We start from the raw sequence: 8184 nt of genomic DNA on the forward strand, positions 1-8184 counted from the left end.
TGTTGGCGTTAATATATGCTTTTAGGTCTTTCAGGGTATGTTTGATGAAATTGGGTGTGTTGACATTGGGTGCATATAGATTGATAATTATTATTTCCTTTTGGTCTATTTCCCCTTTTATTAGTATGGAATGTCCTTCTTTATCTCATTTGATCAATGTAGGTTTGAAGTCTACTTTGTCAGAGATAAGTATTGCTACTCCTGACTGTTTTTGGGGGCCACTGGCTTAGTAAATCTTCTTCCAGCCTTTCTTCCTAAGCCTATGCTTATTTCTGTCGGTGAGATGGGTCTCCTGTATGCAACAAATTGTTGAATTTTCCTTTTTAATCCATTTTGTCAAACAGTGCCTTTTGATGGGTGAATTAAGTCTGTTAACATTAAGTGTTAATACTGATTGGTATGTGGTGATTCCTGTCACTTAGTTGTCTTAGTTGTTTGAAGGTTTGGTTGTGTGTACCTAAGTTGATGTTACTCTCTACTTTCTTGCTTTTTCTTTTCCTGTAGTTTTGTGCTGCCTGTACTTTCATGGTTATGTTGAGTTTCACTTTCTGTGTGCAGAATCCCTTGAAGAATCTTTTGTAGTTGTGGCTTTGTTGTCACATATTGTTTTAGTTTCTGCTTATCATGGAAGACTTTTATTGCTCCATCCATTTTGAATGATAGTTTTGCTGGGTAGAGTATCCTGGGGTTGAAGTTATTTTCATTCAGTGGCTGGAAGATCTCACCCCATGCTCTTCTTGCTTTTAATGTTTCTGTTGAGAAGTCTGCTGTGATTTTGATGGGTTTACCTTTGTATGTTACTTGTTTTTTCTCTCTTACAGCCTTCAATATTCTTTCCTTAGTTTCTGTACTTGTTGTTTTAATGATGATATGTCGTGGAGTAGTTTTATTTTGGTCTGGTCTGTTTGGTGTCCTTGAGGCCTCTTGCATCTGTATGGGAATATCTTTCTCTAGATTTCGGAAATTTTCTGTTATTATTTTGTTGAATATATTGCACTTTCCCTTTGCTTGCACCTCTTCTCCTTCTTCGATGCCCATGATTCTCAAGTTTGGTCTTTTGATGGAGTTGGTGAGTTCTTGCATTTTCTTTTCACAGGTCTTGAGTTGTTTAATTAATAATTCTTCAGTTTTTCCTTTAATTACCATTTTATCTTCAAGTTCTGAGATTCTGTCTTCTGTTTGTTCTATTCTGCTGGATTGGCCTTCCGTTTTGTTTTGTAATTCTGTTTCGTTCTTTTTTCTGAGGTTTTCCATATCCTGGGTTGTTTCCTCTTTAATGTTGTCTATTTTTGTCCTGAGTTCACTTATCCGTTTATTCATTGTGTTCTCTCTTTCACTTTGGTGTTTATACAGTGCTTCTATTGTTTCCTTTATTTCTTCTTTTGCTTTTTCAAATTCTCTATTTTTGTGTCTTGGAATTTCTTGAGTGTCTCCTATACATTTTGGTTGGCCCTATCCAGTATCATCTCTATAAAATTTTCATTGAGTACCTGTATTATGTCTTCTTTTAGATTATTCTTGTGGGCTTCATTGGGTTCTTTGGCATAGTTTATCTTCATTTTGTTGGAGTCTGGATCTGAGTATTTGTTTTCTTCATTTCCCTCTGGTTCCTTTTTTTTTTTTCTCCTTTCACTGTCATTTTAATAGAAAAAGAATATAAACTTGTATATTACAAAATATATTTTATGTTGATTTTGCAATGGAAATCTGAAACACATTAAACTTTCTAAGATAAATGGATGTTAAAAAGCAAACTCCAGATAAAGCAAAGACATGATGATAAGAAAGGTCTAGAAAAAAGTTTAAAAGTGGGTTCAATTTTGTTGAGGTAACTTGACAATACCTATCAAAATGAAAATGTACAAATCCCTAGTAATCCAAACACTGGAAATATACCCAATGAGTATACTTGTTCAACACTGTGTAAGTACAGTGCAGAATAACTGTGAAAACAGCCTGTGTCCATCAATAGGAAACTGGTTTAATTAATTATGGCATATCCAGAAGATGGACTACAAGACAGCCATTAAAAAGATGAGGTAGAAGACATATATGTACTAATATGGGAAGGTTTTCAACACACACTGATAAAAAAGAACACCTACATTAAAAAAAGATGCATTAAGTTAAAAAAAAAAAGGGGAGGGGGAGGATATTGAACAAGGGGAAAAAAAGTGTACTAAGGTATACTGCAATTATTTTCTGTTCCCCAAAAGAATTATAAACATCGTTAGCTGTGATTATCTTTCGATAGATGAACAAAAGCATAGGGAAGTTGTTGGGAGACTTTTCTTTTTGAGCCATTTTGTGTTTACATTTCTAGCATTAAATAATATAACATCATTATTTCAGTAGGGGTTAAATGGATGGACAGAGCATAACCTTTTCATTGTTTTCTTTGTATTGCACTATATTAAAAAAGCAGTTTTTTATATATACATAAACACACAAAGATAATAATAAAGATTAATTTTGTTAATATGTAAGAAGTTAAAACAAAATTAAAGTCAAAACACAGGAAGTTAAAAAAAATAAACACACATATACAGAGACACACTGAAATTAAGCACAGGGGCATACCTCTCCTCTTCCTGTATCAGACACTTACTGTTCAGATGTATATGGGTCACAGTTAATGTTCTCCCAAGATTTCAAAAAACTCATAAAGGTTTCTGTATCACATAACATGTACTACATACATAAGATAGGATACAAAATATTAGTGAGCACAGGAAGACATGTCCCCAGTGTCTCATGTGAAGACTGTCCTGCCCACTACATGCTCTTCTTGTCCTTACACTGCCTCACATTTAGGTTTCAGAGGCTGGTCTTTGGATCAGGTCACCAAAATAAGCAGTGATTGTCTTCAATTTATTGTTAAGAAAATTCTGTTCTATTTCCACTTGCCCTCCAGGTCCAGCTAAGGATGCCACCTGGTCAATATCAGCATTTCTTGGAAGAAAATAAACAATATTTTTAGTGATCTCCTGGGAAAGTCTGAAAATTTCAAAGCCATCAGGAGACATCATTGTCCTTATGTCAAAGGTCTCTTCAGTGGCATAGTCTGGTCCCCCCCATGGAGGGCTCAGGAACACAACATCAGCCTTTAAACAGAGAGCCAGGAGCAGGAAATCTCCACAGATGAACTCTATCTTATCTGCTATTCCATAAACTTCAGCATTATTACGAGCAAGATCAATCTTAACAGGGTCAATATCAATGGCAATCACTCTTTTTCCTGTTAAGGCAAACTGAATGGTATTTCTTCCAGCTCCACAGAATGCATCTACTACAGTATCATACTTGAAGGACTGACTGACACGTCCAGCAATGTGTTCAGCAATCTTCTCAGGTGTAACTGAAAACCAGCCCTCTCTGTCCAACTTAATCCCATCATCAAAACGGAAGAAGAGCCTGTATCTTTGGGCCCAGTATTTTGCCAGCTCAGGAACAGAGGCTATCTCAGGAGGCAGAACATTTACCTTTTTGTTCTTGTTTTTCTTCTTCTTTTTCTTTTTTATTTCAGCTTCAGTGTCTACCTGAGGACAGTCTGGTATTTCTTCAGTTACAGAATCTTGCTTCTCTGCAACAGCTGCTACCAAGCTGTAGCCTTCATTCTTTTCTGTTTCAAATTCCCCAGCTGAAGAGATGGCCTCACGTTTTTCGGGTTCTGGATTTCTAGTCTCCATTGGGTAATCAGCTGTTTTAGCAGACATGTCTTGGTCTTCTGAATCACTGCTTGTGCAAGTGTCTTCCATGTGACAGTGTAAAAATGATTCCTGTGATGCTTCATCATCTCGTTCATTAACATATTTTAGGAATTTTTCCACCTTACTCAGAGTTTTACTTTTCTTGAAAACTGTTTTTTCTGACTCTTCAGTAAAGAAGATATGTTTATTTTTCATCTTTATTTGTCTGCGCATGTCCAGGTACTTTGATTTATGTTTCACATTCTTCTCTAGGTACCTGACCTGTCGATGACTGAAATTTGGAATCCCTCCATATTTTTGTCCTGAGCCATGCTTGAATCCTAGAAGGGAACCATTGTCATCAAGGTCTGAATCTGGGTTTTCATCGATGTCCAGTTCATGGCTCCTCTTGAGTTTGCTGGGCTTATTCTCAGGTGGATCTTCTTCATTCTCATCTCCACCAATCCCATTGGTATGTGATCTGTCTTTGCTTGCACTTGATCCCAATGACTCCTGTGACTCTTGAGCTGGTTGGTCTGTGCTTCTATTTCCAGATAAGTTGCTTTCCTTGCTCACTCCATTACATGGTTTATTCTGGCCAGAAGCAGGGCACTCTCTCCCACTGGTAACTTCATTCAGCTGTCCACAACTTACAGAGGAATCTAACTGGCTCTGTTCTATCTCCTCTGACCTCAAAGTTATATTACTGATTCCATCAAGTATTTCATTATGTTCCTTTTCACTTGAACCAGAGCTTTCTTTATCAACTGCATTAGGTGAAGACAGAGAAGATACTAAGTTCACTTTTATGCTATTTTCATTGTTCTTATTGTCACTTTCTATTTGCGACATGCAAGCATCTGTATCACAGCTTCGTGAAGCATCGAAAGTCCAACCCTGAGCCTCCCAGTACTGAAACTGCTCCAAGTAGTACCAATAAAGTTGACTATAATGCTGCTCCCATTCTTCCTTTGTATCGGGAAAGTTCCAAGGTTCACAACATAGCACTTCATCTGGGTGTTTTTCTTGCCAGTTTTGCCACAGCAGTCTTCCTCCATATTCATTCCAATACTTTTCCCATTTCTCTGTAACTTCTAGCTTTGGAGATAATGTATTTTCAACAGAAAGGTTTTCTGTTTCATTATCTCCTTTGCTTTGAAGGTCACATGTTCTGGTGTTTTCATACTGCTCAACTGAAGATGGACCATCTGAAACCAAAAGGTCATCTTCTTCATATTCTTTTCTCCAAGATTCTTGCATAATTTCATCTAAGTACTTCTTTTGATGTTTTTTCTTTTTCTTTTTCATTTTAACTTTATTTCTAGTATTCATAGACACCTACATTAGATAAATAACTCAAAATTCTTATATGCAGATACACCACCAAACTGAAGTGGCAATCCCATACTTTTTATGAGCTCAGCTCCAGAGTCAAGCTCACTTTCATTTGGGCTGAAGTCTTTGTTGTCACAGGATTTTTCAGTGCCCTGAGAATGATCATACTCCTCCTCTTCTGTAGTTTGATCTCCTGTGTTGTTGCCATTGCCTTTGACATAGTAGCCTTTTAATCCCAATTTGCACAGTTTTCGATCCTCCACAAATGCCCTGGAGCAGAGGCACAGGATCTTAGAATCCTCCCCCCCCATCTTCAATGAAGAGAAGCATTTCAGCCACGGGGCTCCACTTCTCGCAGCACATTTTGCCCCTCAAAGGCCGCCCTGACGTCTGCTGCCAGGCTGAGGCCTCCGCTCAGCTACTGGAGACCGAAAGGAGAAGGCATCGGTGCACCAGGCCAGGAATGGGCCAGGGGCTGCTCCTCCCTCTGGGTTCCTATACTAATTTTTTGCTGTGGGGAAACTAGTTTCCCTGTTTTTTCTGTCTTCCCAATATTGCCCTTGATATTGTTATTGTCCTTGTACTGTGTGCAATTAAGTATTTTCTGGCTTATAATAATAGCACTAGCGATATTTAGAATGGAAGGGTGAGTGGGGATGGAAAGCAAAGAAGTTAAAGTAAAAGGGAAAATAATCAAGTAGGAAAAAAAACAAAACAAAGAAACAAACAAAAGAAGTTTCAAAGGTATAAACAGGAAGAGACAGTGTACTAATCAACCGTAAGCTGAAAAGGCATTAGAGAGACAGAGAGAGGATTGAAAATAAAAAATAAAAAATAAGTAAATGAAAGAAAAAAAAATAAAATAAAACAAAATTAAAAGTAAAAAATAAAAAATAAAAACCTCCAAGTTCAAATGCAATGAAATTTTTGTCTTAATAATTTTGGTGTTCATCCCTCAGCCTGCAATCCTGGAGATGGTGCCTCAGATGTTGTTCTGTAGTTGTCTAATCAAAGGGGAGACATAAAGTAGAACAAAAGTGCACAAAAAAAAAAGTCCACCAAGTGTCCCAAGTTTGCAATACAGTTTCCATAAGTTTTTCTTCATGTAAGTGTAGTTCGGTTGTTTTCTCATCAAAGGTAGGGAGAGAGAAAAAAAAGAGTCTGGAGACAGGTCTATGAATGGCTATCTGCGGCTGTGGCTTGCCTGCTCACTGCTGTCAGCCTGCTGTTGCTGGAGGTGTCATTTATACAGATCTCAGGAGTGAGCTTAGCACTCACTTGGCCCTGCAGGCTTTGTTTACTCAGTCTTGTGTGCAAGCCACTGCTACAAGCTTTCCCTTTTCCAAGCACACTGGGGGAGGTGACACTGCACCGCTTTCTCAGACCTGCGTGTTTATTTACAGTTCCAGGAAGGATTCCCCTCCCCCCTCTTCGGAGCTCAGGGCGCCCCACCCACCCTCTTTGCTATGTGTCTATTGTTCTTATTGCTTATTACTCAGTTTCTCTTTTTTCCCCAGGTGGGGGTCGGTCTGTCCAGGGGGCTATGCTGATCTGGCCCAGGGTTGTCTGTGGAAGTACCACGTACCGTTTAGCTCACCTTGTCCGCATCTTCCCAAGCCATCTGGGCACGGGTGACGTCTGCCCCGGGGCCCTCCTGGTTTCTCAGTTTAATATGAAGTAGAGATTCTCTGCGCAGGTTGGAGGTGTGGAGGGGTCAAAGTTTTGCCTCTTCTCAGTGGCCTTGCCTGCAAGGTGTGTCTCCAGTGTTTCTCCAAGATTTCACTGTAGGAGGCACACTTTCTGCTTCCTCCCTCTAGCCGCCATCTTGGAATCCCTCATTCTAAAAGAGATTATGCTAAAGAAAAGCTAAGAGAAAACATGGGACAGAGCGAGTCTAAGGAAAGAGGTTTTAAACAAGATTTTAAAGAACTGTAAAGGAGTAAGGCCTTAAAGAATAAAGATAGAGAAAAGAAGCAATGAGGGTTGTGCGTCTCCATCTGAGTGCCAATACACCTGATCCCACTTTCTGTCCGTCTGCCTATTGTGGATCCTTTCTGAATCTCTAGACACCCCCAGTTAGCCCCAGTTAGGGTCAGTAATAACCAGGAGCAAGAGAAAGCTTGCTCCAAGAAGGGAGAGAGAAAAAGCTCGCTCCAAGAGACCAACTAAGAACCACTGTCTTATCCCATTAAAACTAGCTGTCAGAATAAAGAATAGAGAGACTAATAGATTTATAGATCACCTAGCAATCTTATTAATATATTAAGAGCTGAGAATTCAATACATTAAAAGTAAAATCCTGCCATGAGATGACAATATGGTTTAAACATTTCAGTGTTATTTTAGCAGGCTTTCATAGCAAAGAATATCTTGAAGAATTAGGCCCTGCTTTTGAGAAATCATTTAATCTTTTAAATATTCACATATTAATAGCATAGAGACATGGGCAGATATAGAGTTAGGTCAATATAATAAATTCTGAATAAATTTCAGCAACACTGAAGTTGTGTAGAGAGCTCTATCAGAAGCTAGCAAAAGTGGGAAAATGATGCTATGAATAGGAAGATACTTGGCTGGTGAAATATAAATTCCATAACTGCCTCTTGTACAAGAGTGTTTGTCATTTTACTTCATGCTTTTTTCTGAATTTGGTAATTTTTGTCTATTCTATAAAATTATCTTGAGATCTTCCTACCTATAGAGTACTGTGTTAGATATTGTAGAGAGTTCAGAAATAAACAATAGACACATATTGCAAACAGAGACCCATTGTAATGATAGAAACTTTAAGTAATGTAAGATAGAGTGTAAAGTAACATAATAGAGGCCTTATCATCAATAAGTGATAAGGTCATGGTAAACTGATCTGAGTAAGTGTTTAAAATGTGTAGATAATGTGTAAGAAGTATGGTGTGGCCACAGCATGGGGGAGGGTGGCATGATAAAGTAGATGGCATGACTATATGTGTGATGTATGTTTGGTCATTTAATCCAACACATCTCACTATTTGAGTTCTTATTGAACAGTACTGTGAACAGTAATTGAGATTCTAACATAGCATGACTATTAAGGTGCTAGTCCAGTGGATCTTAGATATCTTTTGGTAGGAACAGCTTGACTTTGCAGGGAGGAATTTTAGGAAGATGCTTGCATTCAAGT

The 8184-nt window shown here is 38.3% G+C and overlaps 1 pseudogene; it reads right to left on the reverse strand.

The window, feature by feature from the left end:
• Nucleotides 1-1620: 1620 nt before the first annotated feature.
• Nucleotides 1621-5479, reverse strand: LOC109692064 (trimethylguanosine synthase pseudogene; annotated as a pseudogene).
• Between the last annotated feature and the right edge of the window lie 2705 nt (nt 5480-8184).

The sequence above is a fragment of the Castor canadensis genome, chromosome 4, assembly GCF_047511655.1.
Source record: "Castor canadensis chromosome 4, mCasCan1.hap1v2, whole genome shotgun sequence".
Taxonomy (NCBI): domain Eukaryota; kingdom Metazoa; phylum Chordata; class Mammalia; order Rodentia; family Castoridae; genus Castor; species Castor canadensis.